Source organism: Natator depressus, chromosome 5 (assembly GCF_965152275.1).
Source record: "Natator depressus isolate rNatDep1 chromosome 5, rNatDep2.hap1, whole genome shotgun sequence".
Lineage (NCBI taxonomy): Eukaryota > Metazoa > Chordata > Testudines > Cheloniidae > Natator > Natator depressus.
Window position 1 is genome coordinate 93,339,977 of NC_134238.1, and position 23,526 is coordinate 93,363,502.

Genomic DNA, 23,526 nt, shown 5'->3' on the forward strand with positions numbered 1-23,526 from the left:
AAGGTTGAGTTTGGACCTGCTGCCTCTGCCTACCCGTGGCTGCCCCTGCAACCCCCATACCTAATAGACCGTACCAGGCCCTCAGCCTGGGGCTTTCCTAGGCCGGAGCTCCCAGGCTCCCTTGGCCTTTCCCCAGCCCTGCTCCAAACTAGGTCCTTGGTTAAGCCCCTACAACCAGGCCCTTCTCTCTCTCTAGGCAGAGAGAGACTCTCCCTGGGCTTTTGGCTCACAGCCTATTTGAGCCAGCTGCACCCTGATTGAGGCATGGCCCCCAGCTGAGGCTGCTTCCCCAATCAGCCCCGCTGCCTTCCTTCTACAACAGCCCTCCCTCAGGGCTGTTCTAAACCCCTCTGGGCTCGAGCGGGTTCCTCCCTCCCCCCTGCCCCCCCACTTCAGGGCACTTTTATAATATATTGCAAGTTAAATTATAGCTATTTCAGATTCATGAGAAGATTTGACTTTGTTTTGTATCTGATTTAAAAATACAGTTTTTTATTAAACAGAGCAATTTTTCACACCCCCATTTGCTCCTCTTTGAAGTGCTGGTCTGCAGCGAGACTTAAGACAAGTGAAGAGAATAAAGCGATCTTTCCTGAGCTCTGTCTGTGCTTGAGGCATTCTCTTATTGGATTTGATCTGCTCATCACAATACTCATGACAGCATCGGTCACAACAGTATTGTCTTCTGACTTTGTTTCTTAGTTAAATATGTGCATGTGTGTGTTTATATTTCATAGTGGGGACAAATCTTAAGAGCTGTGCATTGTTTTGATATTTTGAAATACAGTAACTCCTCACTTAACATCCTCCCGTGTAACGTTGTTTCAAAGTTACGTCACTGCTCTTCTCCGCCTCCTCCCCTTCCCTCCCAGCACTTCCCCCACCGCCAAACAGCTGTTTGGCAGCGCTTAGGACTTTCTGGGAGTGAGGGGGAAGAGCGGGGAACGCTGCATCTCCACTCCTCTCCCTCCCTCCCAGAAAGTCCTAAGCGCGAAGCGCTGAGAGGGAGGGGGAGGAGCGGAGACACAGCGCTTCCCTGCTCTTCCCCCTCCCTCCCAGCGCTTCCCTGCCACCAAACAGCTGTTTGGTGGCACTTAGGACTTTCTGGGAGGGGGGGGCAGAAGCGAGGAAGCGCCGCGTCTCCACTCCTTCCCCTCCCTCCCAGAGAGTCCTAAGCGCCGCCAAACAACTGTTTGGCGGCGCTTATGAGTTTCTGGGGGCGGGGAAGGAGCAGAGATGCGGCGTGCTCCAGAGAGGAGGTGGAGTGGGGGTGGGAAGAGGTGGGTCTGGAGTGGAGCGGGGACAGGAAGAGGTGGGCCTGGAGCATCCCCCAGCAAAGTTGGCGCCTGTTCTTCTCCAGGTAAGCTGCCACTGCTGCTGCGAAGGTGCTTCCTAGCGTCCTTGTCTGCAGCGGGCTATGCCTGTGTGGAGTAAGCCAGGGGCACTTCCCAACCATAGTACAGTACTGTACAGTATATAATGCCTTTTGTCTGCACCCAAAGAATTTCCTTGAAACCTAATCCCCTGCAGTTACATTAAATCTTATGGGAAAATTGGATTCGTTTAACTTAAACTTAAAGTTGCATTTTTCAGGAACATAACTACAACATTAAGTGAGGAGTTACTGTAGTAGAGGGGAGCTCTAGGGAGCCTCCATACTTACTTCCCAGTTCCCTCCCTCCCCTGTTCCCTGATTTTACTTCCCACATTACAGTCTATTTGTATTTCTAGGAAAGAAGCACTAGATGAGACTTCTTCTGTAGCCATTCAGTGGAGCTTCTTTTGTAATTGGTGGGTTTCCTAGTAAGATAAGCAATACACTCAGAATTAATGCTGACCTTCCATCCTTCTGAACACTGTAAAAGAGGCTCAACAGTACCCTCTATGTCATATGAAATGGTGACAGAACTGAGTGTCTTCAACATGCTAAAAACACTACAACTCACTGACACTCCACAATACCGTTCTTCATAGCAAAAGTCCAGTCCTTCTTCCAACACCCTCTTAATCCAGGTAAACAGCCCAACATTAAAAACTTTGCTCCCTCCCAAGACCACCATAGTACAAAGTAACTTAATTGTCTTAAAAGACCTGAAGTGGGGTAAGGTTAGCAGGCCAGTTTTCTCAGTTTCCTCTCTATACCTGTGTCATGATACACCTGACACATTAACTGATTTGTGTAAAGCTATTTTTTTTCCTGTTAGTTAACCTAAAGAAGGTCAGGATAGTCCCCTTCCATCTTAATTGTATTTCTTCTCTCTGCTTTGCCTTCTCCACAGTTCTGCTCTGGAAGCTCTTCTAATATCAATGCTCATTTGCTCATCTGTTCATTTGTGATCTGACTCAGTTTACCAGCACAAACACACACACAATCCAGATTCTCTATAAAACTTGGTCACCCTCCAAAAATTGTTAAAATTAACTATTTAAATTGAAAATACTTCAGGTGAAAACCAAGTATTTGATGTCAGAGGGGTAGCCGTGTTAGTCTGGATCTGTAAAAGTGGCAAAGAGTCCTGTGGCACCTTATAGACTAACAGATGTATTGGAGCATGCTTGGGGGTCTCTCCAATAAGTCTGTTAGTCTATAAGGTGCCACAGGACCCTTTGCCGCTTTTACAAGTATTTGATACTTCTATAGCCGATTTTGTTTGCTGTGTAACTTATAATTTGCCCACTAGATGGCATTCTAGGCAACCATAAAGACGTAGTGTAAGTGTTAAATAAATCATATTCCACTACTGATTCTGTATTGGTACATGTAAATATTGTGCTCATCGTACTGATTTAAAAAATGAAGTCTTTCCTATTGGAAATAAGCATTGTTTTCTTCCTTCAGCTTTTAATCGGCTTTTTGGCCCTTTCACAGACATGTAAGATACACATGGATTTGTCCCATTGTTGCCAAATAATGCTTTATTTGTGTAAAATTAGGGGATTAAAATGACACCATTAATATAATTTATTATTTCTGCAATTGTAGAAGTAATATGCAATTTTTTCTAAGAAATGACAAATATAAAGAAATATAAGTCTATTGCAATGCTGAAAGAGAAATTAGGCTTTTTCACATTTCAACTGAAAATATAGACTTTTTACATATATGGAAGAAATAAATCTGTAAAACTGGGGATTGCTAAGGCTAACTCAGACTGTAAGTTTGGATTTGGCAAAAAGTATGAGGAAAAAGAGTGTGTGTGTGTGTGTGTGTGTGTGTGTATTTAGGGTTTATAGATATAAAAAATTACTAATTCCCCCTTTCTCCCCTTCCCTCCCCAGTGTAACAAGCTAATTTGTTCATAGCATTTCTATATAGTAACAAAGGGACACCTAATGATAAAATCAAGCTGAAGTTGTCTCATTTTATTAGATTTAAGGGAATTATTTCATGACATAACAACAAGAGGCTCTGTTACTTAAATCACAGTGTTTGGGAATTAAGTACAAAAAACATGTCACAGATAATTAATAAGGAAATATAATAATGTTATCGTAGAATAGCTGGTCTGCTGTATTCTGACATAAATATTGGTTCAGTCCACTCCTTGTATTGGTGCATAATGCAAATAATTAGGTTTGCAAATTGGGTGAATCATTTAATACTGTTTCAAGGTAAATGAGGTGACAGCAAATGAGAACATTAAAAGAATGCTATGAGACAGAGCAAACATTGATATGCATATTTGGTAAAGAGAAGAGCGAGGGAAACAAAGAAAAAAACTCTGCTAATGTTTATGTGCCTCCATACATGTGCATATGTTTACACATGAGTCACTAGGAAACAATGTTCCCTCTAATTTTTCCCATGCATGTGTGGAATGAATGTTATGTGAGGTGATGTGTGGTGGGGATGGGGCCGAGGGGTTCGGAGTGTGGGAAGGGGCTCAGGGATGAGGCAGAGGGTTGGGGTGCGGGGGAGGGAGGGCTCTGGCTGGGGATGTGGGCTCCTGGGTGGGGCTGGGGGTGAGGAGTTCAGGGTGTGGGAGGGGGCTCAGGGCTGGGGCAGAGGGTTGGGGTGTGGAGTGGGTGAAGGCTCCGGCTGGGGGTGAGGAGTTCAGGGTGCGGGAGGGGGCTCAGGGCTGGGGCAGAGGGTTGGGGTGCAGGTGTGGGAGGGCTCCGGCTCAGGGTGTGGGCTCTGGAGTGGGGCAGAGGGTTGGACTGTGGGGGGGGGTGTGAAGGCTCTGTCTGGAGGTGTGGGCTCTGGGGTGGGGCCAGCGCTGAGGGGCTTGGGGTGCAGGCTGCCCTGGGGCCGCAGCGGAGACAGAGGACTCCCCCCAGCCCTCTTTCCCCACAGCAGCCCAGGGCCGAGGGAGAGGCGCCTCTCCCTGGCTGCAGCAGCTCCGGGGCTGGGGGAGAGGTGCCTCTCCTCGTCCTGAGCACCTGTGCAGCCCTTGATAGGCTGCTGCACAGCCGCGCAGCTTAGAGGGAGCATAGCTAGGAAACCCTTCTATAATGGCCGAGAAAGTATTTAAAAGCTGGTTTAGCTAGTCTTTTTCTTCCCTAATCTTCCTCCTGTATTTTTTCATCCCCTTTATTAATATAACAAATTAAGGAGCTAAAGCTTAGTTCAGAATGTGTTTGCGACAGTTTGGATGGAAACTTATCTTGAGGCTATGAGTGCAAATTTCAATATTGCTGGTTTAGGAAGGATTCAAAGTGATTGCTATGTGCTTGAATTGTATGGCACAACATGCTAGCTACAGCTGGTTTGAATTTTATTTTATTCTAGTTTATAGTATAAGTTTTCCTAAAAACAATTCCAGAGTTCCTTCTGTGATCCCTAAAGCTTCTGCATATGAAATATTTTACAGCTCTTTTTGCAACCTGCTGTTATAAACTGAACTTTATTGGCATAATTTGCATTTACACTTAAAACAACTTTACACTGCTCTAGGCAAGAGGGTTCTAAAGTGGAAGTAAATATAATTACTCTTACTTTAAAGCCCCTTCACACTGTCCGAGCAGTGTAAAGTGGCCTTGGTGTAAAGAAGAATTAGGCTCAAATATACACATGCATATGCACGAGTGCACACACGCATACACATATTTGCTTCTCATACAGTATCTGATTTATACTTAAACCAAACAGCAAAAAGGTCTATTATGCATTTATACCAAATGTACAGTGAGCATACTTGTATAGCAGGTTTCTAAACATATTTATTCATAAATAGTTTGGATTCAGTTCACTGCTGTGCTTGAGTTCATGCTATTCATTACACACAATTATTCAGACTACGAGAGGTAGTTGTGAAAATATCATGCATTCGTGTCAGAAGTATGTGATTTGGGATTCATTTTTCACTAGTCATAATTCACCATTCTTCATTTACCACTGGCTGTTTCTCTTACAAAGTTTCAGTCAGGAAAGAGAAAGTAATATGTGACCAATCAAATACCATAAACTGCAAATAAAGTTAGCAAATGACATTCTGTGAACCACCATAGTCTGAAAGTTATTCATCAATACTGTTAGGTAATTGGGGCTGGTCCAAGAATTTTTCTCAAAGTTTGGGTTTAAAAAAGAAAAAAAACTTTACAGATGAATTAAAAAGAGTAGTGAGAAAATTTCATTTGTTTGGAACTTGAAAAAAATTGAAATAAAACTTAAAAAATTTGTTTCATATATAAAAGTTTCATTTGTTTCATCTTTCTCAAACGCTATTTTCAGTTCTAATTTTTGGGGAATATTATTAATTTAATAATTTTCCTTTCTTTCCCTTTTTCCAGTGGAAAAGAGGGGGGGGAGGAAGGAAAAAGTGAAAGGGATGAAACAAAACCCACAACCCCTTCCCTTTAGAAAATTAAAAAGTGAAACAAATGAAACTTTCACTGAAAAAAATATCCATGAAAAATGTTGAGTTTAATTTAAAAAAATGTTTTAATATTTTTCTTCACAATTAATTTATAGTTTTCAACCAACCCTGTTGCAGTATTTATCAATAGCTAATATATCAGTAAAAATCGGGAATGGTTCACACTCCAAAAGAAATGACTAAAGTTTGTCAAGTTTTTAGTTCAGTTAAGACCGCTCTATTCGCTTGTTTTCGTGAATATATCTCTTGATTACACCAGACAATTTTAACCACATTGTTGGTCAATTTCAGAAAAAATACCATCTCATATGGTCCAGAATGTTGTTAATTGACAGCCAGCCACACTAATCCATATCTTTCTGGCATCTTTGGTTCAGCTGCGACAAACTTTCTACAGTCAAACTCTTAAACTTTCAAAAGATCTCTTCTGACTTGGAAATGCAAAACTCTACCATTTTTTTCAAAATGATAATCCCTTCAAAGGAGATACCAGTTGAAATACATAAATAACAAGGAAAGCAGTTGAAATAAACCCTGCATCTGATATTCTGTCACCTACATAAAGCAGAGCTAATGAAGCAGAGGGAGATGAACAGCAGCTACTAACGGAAGACTGAATTAAGGATGCAAGTTATAGGCCTTTTCTTCACAAATATTCTTGTAATTAATTTTTGAGAAAGTTTTTAATAGATATATGTAATAGCAGCCAATGGAATACCAGTTTTATCTTTGTTCTGTGAAAGCTGATTTGCTTCCATAACAGCAAAGAAAGTGTGCAACACCTGGTCTGTGGAAACCTCGACCAGGTTAAAAGCTCCGTGTTTGTGGTTTTACTGAAAACAAGTGGAATGCTTAGTCTGTTCATTTGCATATCAGTACCCAGAGTGCTTTTACTGCTCACTGCTCTAAGTGATCTATTAATATAAAATTACACCATCACCAATAAAAGTCCCTTCCAACAGGAAATATGTAAATAAATAGACGGGTTTATAAATGCTTTGGAAGGGGAAGGGGCAGGGAAGTAGCAAAATATTCAGAATTGAAGGCCCTGCACTGGGAACCTGACAATAGGGTGACCCAGGTGTCCAGTTTTCGACTGGAACACCCAGTCAAAAAGGGACCCTTGCGGCTTCGGTCAGCACCGCCGACCGGGCCATTAAAAGTCCGGTTGGTGGTGCTGTGGGTCTAAGGCAGGCTAGTCCCTACCTGTTCTGGCTCCGCGCTGCACCCCAGAAGCAGGCAGCAGGTCTGGCTCCTAGGTGGGGGGCCCACAGGGCTCTGTGCGCTGCCCTTGCCCCGAACACCAGCTCCTCACTCCCATTGGCCGGGAACTGTGGCCAATGGGAGCTGCATGGCCGGTGCATGCGGGTGAGAGCAGTGCGCAGAGCCTCCTGGCCCACCCCCATCCCCACCTAGGAGCCAGACCTGCTGGCTGCTTCTGGGGCACAGCACGGAGTCTGGACAGGCAGGGAGCCTGCCTTAGGCCCTCTGCACCGCTGACTGGGAGCCGCCCAAGGTAAGCCTGTGCCCCAACCCCACCCCACCCCCAGGTGGAGCCCCCACCTCCACCCCAAACCACTCATCCCCAGCCCCACCCCAGGGCCCACATCCCAGATGGAGCCCTCACCCCTCTGCATCCCAACCCCCTGCCTCAACTTGCAGCCCCCTCCCGCACCCTGAATCCCTCATCCCCAGCTCCACCCAAGAGCTCGCACCCCAAGATGGAGCCCGCACTCCAACCTCCTGCCCCAGCCGAGAGCCCCCTCCCATACCCTGAACCGCTCTGCCCCACCCCCCAGCTTAGAGCCCCTTCCTGCACCCCAAACTTCTCATCCCCAGCCCCACTCCAGAGCCCGCACCCCCGGCCGGAGCCCTCAACCCCTCCCACATCCCAACCCCCTGCCCCAGCCCGGAGCTCCCTCCTACAACATGAACCCTTTATTTCTGGCTCCACCCCGGAGCCCACATCCCCAGTTAGAGCCCCTTAAATACAGTAAATATATTGTTGTTAGCATTATTATTTAAATGTATTGTGATAGCTCCTAGGGGCCCCAGTCGCAGATCCTGGCCCCATTCTGCTAGGCACTGTACAAACACATTTGTTCTGTATATCTATCACCTGATACAGTATCTGTTCTCATTTAATAGCCATTCCTTTACCATGTGCTAATTAGTAGAAGTCATCATCATTCTGAAGCCAATCTCTGTGTAAAGTTGTGGCGCATAGGAGATGGGAATAATTATTATTAACAGAAGGTCTGGCTTCAGAGTAAAAATGTAAAATATATTTACTACTTTTTCATAATGGGTAAATCTCAGTATGGCTTTTCTCCATGCAGGCCGCAAACTGGGAGAAGCCACTCAGAGGTAGTAGTATGCATGCTGTAGATTTTTTTCCCTCTGTTGTGAAAAGGACAGTTTATCAGAGCGATTTAGACCCCAATTCAGCAGAGCACTTAAGCATGTGCCTAACATTAAGGAGAGGAATAGTGCCATTAACATACTCATGTGCTTAAAGTTAGATCAGAATTCTTTGTGTGTGAGTAACTGCTGATATCAAGTGGATTCTTCTCTTCCCCCAGTATTTGTGGCAGCTGAAGGAAGTTATTGTATCAATCATAGAGTTCTTGTTTTTCATTGTAATTCTATTAAATTGTTTAGTGATAGACTAACAAAAAGTCATACTAATACAGAGCATTAATAATACACATCATGCTTGGGAATTTGCATTGCAACATTTTACTGGAAAGTTCCATTCCTGCTGGAATTTATGCTATAATTTCTCATCCACATGATTTCTGAGAGGTCTCTCTGCTCCCCATTTCACTTCTCACTCTCCTCTGGCAAACATTATAGCAGTTAAAAGGTTTTATCTGAGGTCTTTTATTTTTAATAGAAGGCACAGACTGCTGATGTGTGGTATTGATGGTTTCAGTTGCTGGTTATCCATGGTGGCTTCTGAAGATTCTTGGAGAGTTTTAAAAGGGCATTAAGGAACTCCCTCCTCTGTACTTTTCTTATAAGGACAAGGAAAGGGCACTGTTGATGGTCCCTCCCCTAGCACACAGAACCGACAGCAGCCATCTTTACTTTTACTTGCGTTCTGAAGCTGAGCTCAATTCTGAAAGGAGCACCCAGCCAAAAGTAAGGGTTCTGAAATGGGAAAAAGTAGGTTTCCACCCTTTTTCTTGCTTATTAATAGTTGCCTGTTTGCAGGTTTTGTGCCACAGATTTTATTATGGTTTGCACTAGATAAGCCCAAAGTTTGAACTATGTACAGTGAGTGTCTGTTCTCTTCTGAGGTGGTGGGAACCTCATCTACTTACAAGTTTGGGCTTTGTAAATTTGTATCATTATTATTATTTTATTATTTTATTTTATTTTTTATTTTATTATTTTGTTGTATTTTTAATTTTATTATTTTATTACTGCAGTTATTTTGAGAAAATGAATTAGCAACATAAGAACCAACAAAGAAAATTGAAAAATACCTGAAAAACAGCTAACTGTAAATACAAATGCAAAAAAGTCATACCATACATGTTACAGTGTATTCTAAATAAATAAACCCAAGAACATGTAACTAATTAGCAATTCCTATGAAGAGAGTAGTCAAGGGGTTGCCTTATAAGGGATTTTATTACTCAGTGAATGAGAATACATGATAATGCTCTGACTCTCCTGAATCAGAGGAAAAGGTCTGCCAAATCAGCTCTGCTCTGGGCAAGCAAGCAAGATTGCTGTTTGCTTTCAAAAGGATCAGGATAGTTTCCAAAAGTCTGTTTTTTATAACCATGCCATATAGTGTGGCTTTATAAAGGCTTGGAATTTATCAGTATATCTTCATGTGTTATTGAAAAAGGCTAGTTGGATTTAATTTACAGAGTTTTTTGTTGTTTTGTTACTATTAGTATTAAATACAGACAATACGCAACACTAATATGGCTAACAAAAGTAACTTCCATTTATGCTTTATGATAAAAATAAAATAAGTTGCATTAGAGGAACCTTCCCTCATCCAAATAACCTTCCCGTTACATGCCCAAGGCCACATTTTATTAATGACCGTTCCTGTCTTTCTCTAGTTATGATTGTACCTTTGCCACCTATGGGTTCAAAAAGAGCTGATCCAGATGGGGTCCCCTGGATGTTTTTCCTTTCATTCTGAGGAATTACCATTTCTACACCCTAGTGCAGTAAACAATGACCACTGACTAGTAGACAAACCAAAGAGCTCTTCTGAGGCTAGCATCACTGACGGTGCTTCAAGAATTGTTCCACAAGAAGCCTTCTATTAAAATTTAAAAAAAACAAACAAACAAGTTTTCAGGGGAGTGAGCTTCCTATCTGTTCCCATCCCCCACCCCACAATTCGGAAACAGTAGACAGGAAAAATGTCTCCTCTTTTCTGTTTTGGCCCCAGCATATCGATTCCACAGCATGCCTTCGGTGTGATGGGCTTTTGAGTGTAGTGACCAACAGCCTGCTTCTGCAAGTTGACTACTAAGCCTATTGTGAATGTGGTTAATAGCCGTAAAAAACAGAAGTGAGTATTAATTAAGTAGTTTTATAATGTTGGTTTATTCAGTGGGTTATCTCCCCCTTCCTCAGATTTTCTCAGCTGGATTTTATTGTTGAACCTTTGTATTATAAGCTATTATAAAACAAGCAAAACTTGAATTACAGGACTCTTTCCATCTTGGGTTTCCTTGACCCTTAACGGTCATAATTTATGATGCTTCCATAATATGTCAATGCAATTAAAACTCGGTAAGAAGTGATGCTGAAATACTTATATTGTGCCTTTTATTCAAAAGGATCCCAGTGTACATTACAAATTAAATGAGTAATTTTCCCCATCAGTGAAATGCAACGAACTGTGGGATAAAATGCAGCAGCTACTTACTAATGTATATCAACGCGACATAACACTTGAGGAGAGGAAACGAAGAATAATGGGTCAGAATTCAGTGGCGTTAGGCCAGCAGCTAATTCAGCCAAATATTTCTAGGTGATACTGTAAGGAAAATCAAGGCATACAGATTATTACAAGGGCTGTGAAAAACTTTTGCATCAAACCCCCAAAACTATGTGAAATTTGCCTTTGAATTTCAAAACTGAAGTGAACTTTGGAGAGGGTTTGGGCAGTCTCCAGATCCTTCCTCTCTTTTACAGTCCTGTTACTTGTGTCTTCTGAGGGCAGATGGTGGTCTGCAAATTATCCTCTCCATAGTATTCTGGGAAAATCAACTGGTATGATTCCTCATTTTGGGGGTTGGTTTTGAGGGATGGAATAGGAACAGGTGCTGTTTGACCTGTTCCTTCAGTGTGGGCAAAAAATAGGTTTTTCATGAGTCACCTCCTTAGAAGAGTGAACTGTCTCTCACCCAATCTGGTAACTTGGGCAACTTTGCCCAAGAATTTGGGAAATGCTCCTCCAGTTCCATTGATAACTGTGTCAATAACATCTGCATTCACGTGGTAGCTGGGAGAACTGAGAAGCTTGAACAGGCAGGAGATGGTAATAGCATGGCCATTTCTTACAACATCGATTTTTACTGATTCTTCTGGTTTGATGGCAAGTCTCACAAAAGTGTCAGTTCATGGAATCATGGGCTTATGTAAGACACTCAGCTCGTATTTAAAAAAGCAAGAACACTTCCAGCTGTCATACTTGTGGAAAAAAGCTTTGAAAACATGAAGTCCTAAAGGCTCAAAACCAAGAAGGCAAATAAAAACAACCCCAAATGTATTACTTTGCCTTAAAAATCATGAGATTTTTAAAAAAATCTCAGGAGTGCATGTGTCTGACTCATGATTTTTGAAGACTGAGGGCTTACAATAGTGAAACAACTAAATGAGGGAGTGAAGCAGGATAGTGAATCACTCTGATTTCATGGCAGCGTTTACCAGGTTTACACTGAGATTAATTTGCAGGCAAAACTAGACCCCAGAGCCCACCCTCAGTAGCCAAGCCATGTTCATGTCATGCCTTCCACCCCACACACCACTGTGCAGGAAGAGGTGCAAGCGCTGGGGATTCCTCTTTCAAATAGCAGCACCACACGGTTCTCATTCAAAGGGGCCTTCTGCAGCCATGGAAGAGGTGACCAGATTTGCTCCTTGGGATCATCAAGCTAGGACCCGCAAAATAGAAGCTGCAAGTGGCAGCACACACCAGACACCAGCAGGTTTTGCACAGTTTTAATAATTACGCAAGTTGGAAGTTGGGCCCAATGCTCATTCCTTTGTATGTAATCTGAGAGAGAGTATTCTAAAAAACACTCATACACTATTGTTTACTTTATGCTTCCATAACAGCACATAAGTTGGGCCTGATCCTCAGCTGTACAAATTGGCATAGCTCCAGCGGAGGTATGCTGGTTTACATCATACGAGGTTCTGGCCCTAAATGAGCAAACGAAGAATGGGGTTGGGGGAATAACCACTGTTTGTATGGCATGTGTTCAAAACCAAACCTTTGTTCTCTTGTGGTACCTTTGTTGCATTAAAAGACTACAAGAAAGTAAAATCTATTGTATCCAACTGAAGAGGACAAAATGATCTTGCAAACACTTGTTAGGTGTAGTGCTTACTCCCCTGAATAGTCACTGTCTCATGGTTTGTACAGTATATATATATATATTGTACATGCATGCATATGCAGAAATTGTGTGTTACATTAAACCTACTGTTGCTAGGCCATAGACAAGAGGTTATTCCAAATCTGATCTTAAACAATCCTTTGTTCCAAGTGTTAACTGAGGCTGGAAGGTTTGCGGAATCAAAATCGTCCATTCTGGATCTGGCTAACCTTGGCATAGCTACACTCGCTGCCTCTGTTGGCCAAGTTTCAGGAGCATGGTTGACAATGCTCAGGAAGTAGCCACATTTTGCTTACACTGTCCAAAAATGGCCTGCAAACAAGGATATACATGATGGACAGCTAGAGATGTACTCCTGCCAGAGAAGAGCCATCTTCAGCCATGGAACAGAAAGAAAGATTGGAAGGGGAATGCCAGCACAAGTGTGATTGGTTTGGTGAAAATCCAGCCCATCTTCTTAACTTTGACTGTAATACTTACAATCATGAATTGGCAGTCTTTTTGGGGGAAGATTGCAGCTATATCTGGAACTAGGTGTGGCAAGCAGAGTTCAAAAACTCCTCACTTCTGTAGTCCTTTAGTATAAGAATCCTGCTGAAAACAGCTCGTACATTATCAAATTTGTCAACTCTTTTTTTATTTTTGTTTTAATTTTTAACCTCCAAATAGGAACTTAGCACAAAGTGTGTTTTGTATTATTTTAGTTTTTATGTCAGATAGGCCACATAATTATGTGATCCTGTGCAGGATACAAGGGCAAATAAAGAGCTTTATTCTTAACAGATGACCAAATAAATGAATTAATTAAAAAGAGAAAGTACTCCCACATGTATGATGGTCACAAATGGTCAGTGTTTTCTGTAATACTTTGAGTAGTTCCCCCACCCCTTTTCTTTTCTGTGTATTTGTTTGAAAATCAAATTATTCGTTACAAATTATTATACAGCAATTAACATGAGGTTTACAGGATGGAGCAATAATGTTTTCCATCTGTGTTCTTACAATAGAGAGTAGGTTTATTTTTAAAGGAAAACCAGGGTACAAGCAGTATTAGAAGCACTCTCCCTGGAAAAAGTTATCTGAAATTGTATTTGCCTGTTGGTTGTGATGTATGAGTGTAGGTTACCCACTCTTAGGTTTTCATTATTCATTTATTTATTATATTTAATAAAACCAGTTAATAAATTACAATTAATAAAACCACATGTACCCAGTGTTCTAGATGTGTTTATAATTGATATTTTATAAAATAATACAATAACCACTAGTTAACCCATTATAAACACTAATACTCTTCCACACCCCAAACACACCTGCGACTTGACTTGCAGACAGATAGGTACATGCTTAACATTACACCCAGGGGTAAGCCAAGTACATGCTTAGGTAGTTGCTGGATTGGGGCCTGAGATCTTTCCCACTCCGCCCATACTCTCCCATTCCTCCCTCCCCTTAAAAAAGTCATGTGAAAAAAGACTTTGCAGCATGCCCTAAAAGTCAACAGACTTAGACTCTGTTGGATCAAAGGGTGAATTGTTTTAGAAGCATTGTGAACTTGAGCATCCCAGGTGATCTCAACTCTTTAGGTGAAACCATGGAGAGCAACTGTTTCTGAGACCTTCCTTAAGTCCAAACCATGACCTTGAATTTCACCTAGGATCAAATTGAAAACAAGTGTAACTTGTATAATATGCTCTTTGAGATGCACTACCATAGGCGCTGATTCTGTGGGTGTTCCGGTACTGGGGCACCCACGGAAAAAAATTAGCAAGTGTTTAGCATCCACTGGCAGCCAGCTTCCCCTCTCCCCCACCCCTCCCAGTGCCTCCTGCCCATCGGCAGCCCCACCAATCAGCTCCTCCTCCTCCCTCCCAGTGCCTCCCGCCCACTGCGATCAGCTGTTCCATGGTGTGCAGGAGGCACTGGGAGGGATGGGGGAGGAGCAGGAAAGGGGCAGGCTCAGGAGAGGGGGTGGAACTGGACAGTAAGAGGTGGAGCGGAGGGAGGAAGAGGCAGGGCGAGGGTGGGGCCTTGGGGGAAGGGATAGAGTGTGGGCAGAGCAAGAGTGGGGGTGCAGGCTTGTGGGAGGGGGTGGAATGGGAGTGGGGTTTGGGGCTGAGCAGGGGTTGAGCACTCCTGGGCAAAGGAAAAAGCCAGCACCTGTGTGCACTAGTAAGCAAACAGGCAGTTGCATTTATCATCATCTAAAGTTTCCAAGTGAACTTGCGGTTTATCCCCATGAAGAGGTCACTGCAATAGTCCAGTCTAGAAGTGATTATTATAATTAGGGCCCCACCAAATTCCATGGAAAATGGCCTTGAAAAACTCATCATGAACCATGAAATCTGGTCTCCCCTGTGAAATCTGGCTATTGTAGAGGGGTCGCATATTGCCACCCGAACTTCTGCATTGCCTTCAGCTGGATGGCTGGAGAGTGCCAGCTGCTGGGCCGGCACCCAACTCGGAAGGCAGCACCACTGCCAGCAGCAGGGCAAAAGTTAGGGCGGCATGGTATAGGGGGGTTGTAACTTTTGGGGGATAGGGCTGGCCTTATGTGTGGGCAACGTGGCCAACTGCCCAGGGAGCCATGGCTGGTGGGGGCGCCATTCACCTCTGAACTCCCCTTGACACATACAGACAGCGAACCCATGGCCTCTTTAACCCTGAGTGCTGGTCCCAGAGCCGGGATGGGGGGAGCTGCAGGCACCCCAGCCGGGGGCTCCTACCGTGTGTAGGGCTCCAGCTGCTAGCCCTGGCTGAGCAGGGGAGGGATGTGACTTCCTCTTCCCCAGGACAGGCTGCTCCAGGGGCCAGGTCAGAGCCACCTCCAGGAACCTCTCCTGGCTGCAGGAAGCTTCGCATCTACTAGCCGAGAGCCCAGCTCTGAAGGCAGGACCGCCTCCAGCAGCAATGCAGAAGTCAGGGTGGCCATACCATACCATGCCACTCTGATTTCTGCACTGCTGCTGGAGGCGGTCCTGCCTTCAGAGCTGGGCTCTCGGCTAGTAGATGCGAAGCAGTGGTGCCTGGCAGCGGTGCTACCTTCAGAGCTGGGTGCCTGGCCAGCAGCTGCCGCTCTATGGCTGCCCAGCTCTGAAGGCAGTACTGCGGCCAGCAGCAGCGCAGAAGTAATGGTGGCAATACCCCACCCCCACAATAGTCTTTCAGACCTCCCCACAAACTCCTTTGGAGTTGGGACCCCCACAGTTATAACACCATGACATTTCTGATTTAAATATCTGAATCTGTGAAATTTCAAATTTTTTAAATCCTCAGACCGTGAAATTTATCAAAATGGATGGTGCATTTGGTAGGGCTCTAATTATAACTATAGAACAATCCACATGTAAAGGAAAATGGAATATCCACTTTGCCAAGAGCAGATAGGGAAGGGAAAAAAAGCCAGTCTTACTCATTGTTACTATGGGGACTTCCAGAAATAACTTAGGATTCAGTGAGAACTCACAAAATTGCAAACTTGAAGTACCAAAATGTGGACAAATTCCATCAGACGAGGAGCAGATGTTACCTCTGCCATTTCCTTTAGTGGTTTCCTCTAACCTACAAGTATTGCCTTGGTTTTAACTGAGCTGAGCAACAGCTAGCTAGTTTTCATCCAGGCTCAAAGCACTGAGAAAACCTGTCAACTGCTCCATCCGGATCCAGTGAAATACAGACACGTGAATGTGACCCGCATACTGAAATTTAAACACTCTCTCTCTATTTCTAACTGTTCTACAGGATGTGCTCATGCTAGCCTGTCCAATGTTAGCTTATATATATATATTTAAAATTCTGGATAGGAACTATGGTTGCTCTTTACTGCACCTTACAGTTATTGTGCAGTGAATGAATCAGGGCTGGTTGTGATTGCTACTAACTTTGCTTTCCAGGATTTTTCCATGCAGTTAGTTGAGCACTCTCTGAATAACCCTCTCAGGCAAGGGCTTTGTGGACTGTGCATCACTGGCAATAGCAAGTGACTTCAAAAGGTCATCAGAGTGCTTTTTGTTCAGCAAAGAGATCTCCCTCTCTTCAGTCATCCCCGACTGAAGCTAGGGAAGTCAGAGCCAGTCTTTCTCCATTGTCCACATATTCAGAAGGGAAACAGGGCTCAGCAAATTAAGCACTACCAGGCAGAGTGAGGACCTGATTGATGATCTCTGCCTTATGCCCATGCAAGTGTCAGTCAGTTTGCATTCTGCTGTCTTCTAACTAGGTACATTCAGGATATAAGCCCAATTGATTTTTTTGGTAAATTACCTTCCATTTCTCTTAAAAGTCCTAGATACCAGAAAACAAAACCACACATCTCCTCTCACACCTCTTTTATACCAGTTTCAGAGTAGCAGCCGTGTTAGTCTGTATTCGCAAAAAGAATAGGAGTACTTGTGGCACCTTAGAGACTAACCAATTTAAATAAATTTGTTAGTCTCTAAGGTGCCACAAGTATTCCTTTTCTTTTTATACCAGTGTAACTCAGTTGATTTCTGTGGCATTATTCCTGATATGCATCAGTAAGACAGGAAAATCAGGTGTAAATTAAAACACCTATCATCTTTCTTTTTTTCTTCTTCTTTATTTGTATATGGAATTATCTGCTTGTTTCTAGCTCACTGTTTTTCTGATAAATTAGTGAATTTTTTGTAGGCAATTTTTTATAGTGTAGTATCTAAAACTCATTTTACAAACTTAGGGCGAAATTTACCCTCAGTTACGCCTGTGCACGCTCATTGACTCCAGTGGTGTAATTGAAGGCAGAATGTGTCCCTCAGAGTTCTAAGCATGGCATCAATATTTCATACCTTTATAGTGTGTGACTGTAAAATACAAAGCTGCAAATTTTTCAGTCACTGATAAGCCTATAAGAACAAAAAAGGTGACTATATATATGGCACCTTTCACACTCAAGGAATTTATAACTGTATGTTATAATGAATGGTATATACTTTTTATTAATGAGATGTTGCTTCTTTATTGTATGTGTCCTATAGGAAATTTCACTATTTGTAGTAATGCAGACTTGCATATGTAGGGTTAATAAGTTAGATGAATTTTGGAAAAAGATGTATTTTAAGTATGAATGTTGACTTAGTCTGTGTGCTTTTCTACTTCATCTTGTTTAGCATCCTTTTGAAAAAGAAAATTTAAAACATGTTAACTGTCTAATAACCATCTTTGCTGAGCATAGATTTCTGGAGTTTGCATAATCTTCTGATTCTTGTTCCAAGAAATCTGGCAGAGGCAAATTAAGTTTTTATGGGGCTCTGGGCCAGAGCAAATGGGGGCCCCTTCCCCAACCCTTCCGCCTGCAGCCCCCCTGGCATGCCTTCTGGGGAAATGGGATCGGGGCTCAGGGGCTTGGCCTGTCCCCACTCCCACCCCCCGGTGCTCCTGCTGGGAAGTGGGGGTCGGGGCGCGAGGCCTTGCCCCACTCTTGCCGCCCAGCGCTTCTGCTGAGGAGCAGGGGAAGCCCCCACTCCCTGGCAGGAGTGCCGGGCAGGTGGAGCACGGCAACCCCCCGCGCCCCGACTCACTCCCCAGCAGGAGCACAGATGGAGCGGGCAGAGCAGGTTGGGATGCAGAAGCACCCCAGTTGGCCACGGCTCCTGGGCACAGGCCTCACTGGCCCAGTGGCTAATCTGCCACTGCAAACTGACATGTTTTGTCTGTGTAACACTGTCTTGTGAAAATCAGAGAGAGAGACTTCTGCATTAAAGTCAGCTAGCCGGATGAGAATGTTGCAACTCCCATTAAGAGTTCTGCAAAGGGCGTATAATTCAAACTTGCATTAGTAATTCAAGCCACTATGTTTCCTGTGCACTTTGCTAATTATTCTTAAGGTTTAAAGAGTTTTCAATAGCTCTTTCATTTGCTGTGGAAGGAAAAGATGCTGTTAGCCCACAAACGAAGATCTACACTCATACTGTATCTGTAAATGCCAAATTCAGTTAGGGTTTTGGGGAGTGGAATCAAACTTTAAGTTATCAGAAGTAGGGATTCAGAAATGTAGAAATGGTTTGCTGATGCCAGATGAAGTTATAATACAGCTCTATAATTATGAAGGCCAAACTGGAAATAAAAACAATTTAAATTTAATTACTGTTGTGAGTTATAAATGGATTTGGGCATAGGTTTGTGGCAAAAAGTCTATACTCGTGGTTCTCAAACCTTGTTTTTTGTGGACATCTTGAAAATTGCTGAGGGTCTCGGCGGACCACTTAATGATCTTTCCAAATGTTGTTTGTACCGTTAGCTAACTATTATAAAGTGCTTTGGATAAAAGCGCTATATAAAAAAAATTAATTATTAATGTTGTTTTGTTCTACAAATAAAAGCACATAACTCATATTTTAATATCAGTAGTCTTACCTTTCTAATGCAATGGATGTGCCCTCTCTCCCCTGCCACGGCAGCCCCTGAGCTGGGGCTGGGAAGGAGGGGTGTCTCTCCTGGCAGCCGCAGCCCTAGAGCTGGGGAAAGTCGCCTCTTTCTCTGGCCGCTGCATCCCTGCACATCCCAAATTCCCCCCACCCTCTCTTCTCACCCCACTGCCCCCTCCCACCTACCCCCTATTCACCCCAAGGCCACCACCTCACCTTACATGTGCATCTTCTCCAGGGTCCAGGCACCTAATTAGTGGAGTCACGCCTGCGTGGCTCCACTAATTCGGTGGGTGGCCCTTCATTCTCTTGTGTGCAGCTGCCCAGGTATGCACCTTAGAGGGAACTATCCACAGACCACCTGAATGGAGCTCATGGACACTGTTCCCTCTAAGCTGTGCGCTTGTGCACGCGCACACAGATCCTAAACCCTGCGCACACGGCGAAACACCGCGCACACAAAAAATGAAATTCTACATCGGAGCCAGGCCGAAATATCATTTACGGGCGACTTTTGACATTGTTCGCCCACCATCCGTCAACACAGCCAGATTCTACTAGCTGGCAAAGCGGGGAAAGGGAAAGGAGGGCAATAAATCGTACCCCTCCCCGCCAGCATTTCAAACGTGGAACATTGATCACATCGGGACAGTCGGGACCCACACATCTCCTTGTAGTCTGTTCATTTGGCTGTGTACAAACTCAAGTACATGCGAATAAGTCAAAATGCCTGGCCGTAATTGCTAAGGAACTGCAAAGATTTCCCAGAAATGAACAAAGGTAAGTGTTGTTTTCGTGATTGAAATCTTTCAAAGGCATTGGACTTCATACATTTACTCGTGATGTTTTACCATTTTCCCTGCATTTTTTTTTGCCTCAGATGCATGGACGTGATCGGAGCTATGCACAAACTTCCAGTATCCTGATCTGAATGATCTCCTGTTTGCCCTTTTGTCGAGTCACGCTGCTAAGCGCATTGAAATATAGCCATATAATAAAAGTATTAATTTTAAATAAACCAATTCGGTAAAAAATCAATCCCAAAATATCAGTCTAGAGGTCTAAAGCATAAAAGAACAGCGATTTCATTTAAATCTGGATGGCTGGATGAGACTATAGAGATGGTTACACCAAAGTCACATAGTGTAATGCTTGTTAAACTTTGTGAAATATTCACATATGATGAGGACAACGGAGTGGTTTGTGTATATTGTCGAGATGCCAGAGCTTCGGGAGAATTTTCAACAGGAAGAATGTGGAACGAGGTATGGAAGTTGTATTTCTTAAAGCATCATCTGTCAAGTAAGTCTCATATAGATGGTGTAACAAGACTTCGAAACAAAAACCCTTCCTTACGGAGTGGATTGCTTAGCATGATTCTTGAAAGTCCAGCTGAAAAGCAGAGGAGGCACGTTAATCTTGAACGCAAGCACTCAAACCCAGAAGAAATCAAGGTACTTATTGACAGTGTGTTGTTGGCTATTAAAATGAACAGCTTAGTGCTTTCTGTTCAGGATATTAATGACCATATGGAAAAGTGTGTGTGCATACCAGCAAGCTGGAGAAGTAAAAATTATTCTTTTGAATTTCTTGAAATTATCAACTGCATAGTCCAAGATGACCTCATGCATGAAATAGCATCGGCAATGTTTCATACTCTAGCTGTTGATGAAAGCACTGATATATTCATTAACAGATACTTGATACTCTACTTTAAATATAGATCCATAAATTCTGCAGACTATAAAACTTCGTTTGGTGGACTATTATGATTGCAAGAATGTGATGCTGTTTCAATAGTGTCTGCAATCAAAGAGTTTTATAAAAAACACCAACTTGATCTAATGAAACTGGTGGTGTTCACATCTGATGGTGCCTCCATGATGTTGGGCAAACTCAATGGCGTGGCAGCTCAGCTGAAACGTGATATTCCACACTTAGTCCAGCAACATTGCATTGCACTTGGGGATTTCCGATGAATGGAAAGAGGTCAAGCTGATAAGAGACATCGAAACCTTAATGAGAACTGTCTACACGGTGTTCTGTCGGTCATCCAAGAAAAAATGCAAATTTCAGGAAATGGTGGATGCTTCTGAATGTGAGTCAATGGCTTTCAGGCCACTCAGTGAAGTGTGCTAGTTATGTAGGTACTTTGCACTTCGAGCAATTATTCACAACTATAATCCTCTTCTAGAATACTTTGATCAAGACAAAGATATTGTTTCAGTTTCTAAATACTACCACAAAAAGCTGAATACCATGGAATACCGAATAACATTAGAAGTTTTTAATGATGTTTTGTCGGAGCTCGCTTCACTATCCACGCTGCTACAGAAACAGGGCCTTACACCTCTTGAAGCATTTCACCTTGCCCGAGGTAAATTAAACAAGATCAGAAGACAGTACCGTGGAGATTCAGTCTTATGGAGTGACAAAGTTAAGGCTCTCTTAGGTAGAGCTCTCAAGAAAATAATTAAATTGATACCAGTTCCATAATAACTTTCATAAACATCTTGTGTGCACATTTGGCAGACAGTTTTCCAGAGGATGAAGTCCAGGAGTGGTCCGCTTTTGATTGTGCAGCAATAGTTAAGTGTGACTTCAATTTTGGAATTTATCAGGTCAAATCCCTATGTTCAAAATACAAAGATTTTCTTGCTGAAGAGATTGTTATAGTTAGTCAGTACAATGATTTCAAGTTTGCAGTAGCCAAAAGAATCAAAAGCCAATTGGTTTTAAGTTTTCCGGATATGGTGACATTTGCTCACCAGAACGAACAGTTTCAGGATCTTGCAAAGTTGATGGATATTGGAGGAACATTCCTAGCATCAAGTGCAGACTGTGAGCGTGGCTTTAGCTTAATGAACACTCTAAAAAACAAACTACGGAATCGTTTACAAGTAGATCATTTGGACATGCTGATGTGTATTAAGAGTTACCAGCTGGATGGAGGACTGATAGATCTGGACAGAGTTTATATTGAATGAGCAAATGAAAAAGATCACAGGGAAAAACAGTAAGATTAGGTTAGCAGTCTTTGACATTTCGATCAATAAGGAAATTAAAATGCATTTGTAATTACATATATTATTCTTGGCTGATAATTATTTATTGATATTTTTTAGGAACATTTTAAATTTAAAACACAAACTTTTGTTTTTCTTTTTTTACTTATGATGTCTCTATCCGAAAATCCATATAAATTGACATAATGGCATACGTATTAAATTGTCTTTATTATATGTTTCTTAAAATCTTTTCGGGCATGTGTATAGAATGAAAAGTGAAAGTGGAAACCGACAGGCAGAAGCCTATGGACTGATAATGATCATGATTAATATGTGCTTGATATATGCTCGTGATTGTCTATAAAAAAGATGACAAAGCATAATGCTTAAAACTAACTTCTGCTTCATGAAGAATGGTTAAATTTCCTTTTTCTAAGTATTTAAAAATGACATTTGTAAAATAACATGGTGTAAAACTATTATTATCACAAATTGCAAATTAAAACTTTTTAAATTTATAAGCATTTTACTTGCTTGGGTACATTTGCCTCATGGCACACAAATTTGAACTCTGCTTCAAAAATTTGCACAGAAGAAATTTTTTGTGCACACGGCCTGTCAAAAATTAGAGGCAACATTGCTCATGGACCATGGTGGTCCATGAATCACAGTTTGAGAATCTCTGGTCTATACAAAATGTTGAAGAAGCATGGTCTAGTGTTTCAAGCACAGACTTGATAGTCTAATGATTTAGATTCTGTGCCCAACTATGCCAATGTCTTGATATAGTGACCTTGAGTGAGTCACTTGAACTTTCTGTGTGAAATCCTGGTTCCACTGAATCCAGTGGGAGTTGAGTGCCCTACACAGTGGACTAAAGGTTATAGGAGTGGCCACCTCCTCCCGCACCCCTCTAGCTGCTTTGTGTGGATTTAGGCAGCTCTGATAATGCCTACCAGTTCAGGCCCCACATGTGACTTGGGCAGCCGAACACCTATCTTCCCCAGGTGTGTGGATCACTCTGGGGTTTAGGTGGGAGATAGGTGCCTAGAGGGAGGAAGCATTGTGCATGCCCAAAGGGAGGAACATAGGCGCCTAGGGAACTTTTACTGCAAAAATAAAGGTGCTAAGTGAGTTTAGGTGCCTACAGGGTTAGACAGCAGCTGAGCGCGAGTTTTGTAGAACATAATGGTGCCTAAAAATGGGATGTAAGTCTAAGTACCTGTGTGGATCCCACCTTCTGTGCTTTAGTTTTCCCATATTTACTGTCTTAAAAATATGTTATGAGATTTAATTAATTATTGCAGAGCTTTGAAAATTCCAGTTGTTTATTCACCAATGGGAAATTTACCCTGGTATGGGAGGACTAACCTATCAATTTCTGCAGAATTGATTTTTTTTTTTTTTTAACAAAAGTGTTCCAAGGAACTGAATGTAAAATTTACAAAAGCACACTAGTAAATAAAACCCAACTATAAAGCATTATCTTTGTCTCCATACATGCGGCTTCAGTGCCTATGCTGCGGCTTATAGCCAAGCAGTGGTAAAATTAGCAGGGCTCCTGATTTTTTCATTGCTGCTCTTTAGAACCCTGCAGGCAATAGCTAGACTGTACCAATCCTCTTTCACTTTCATCATGCTGTTGCTACTACTGTGCAAGTCTATGGGCAACAAGAGTTATGCTGTAGAACTGTTCACAGGAGAGGAGGAAGAA

The 23,526-nt window shown here is 42.6% G+C and overlaps 1 protein-coding gene across 1 annotated transcript in view; it reads left to right on the top strand.

The window, feature by feature from the left end:
• LOC141987660 (guanine nucleotide-binding protein G(q) subunit alpha) overlaps positions 1-23,526 on the top strand; it is a 227,867-nt gene that overhangs the window by 198,542 nt on the left and 5,799 nt on the right. The gene's annotated exons all lie outside the window — the stretch shown is intronic.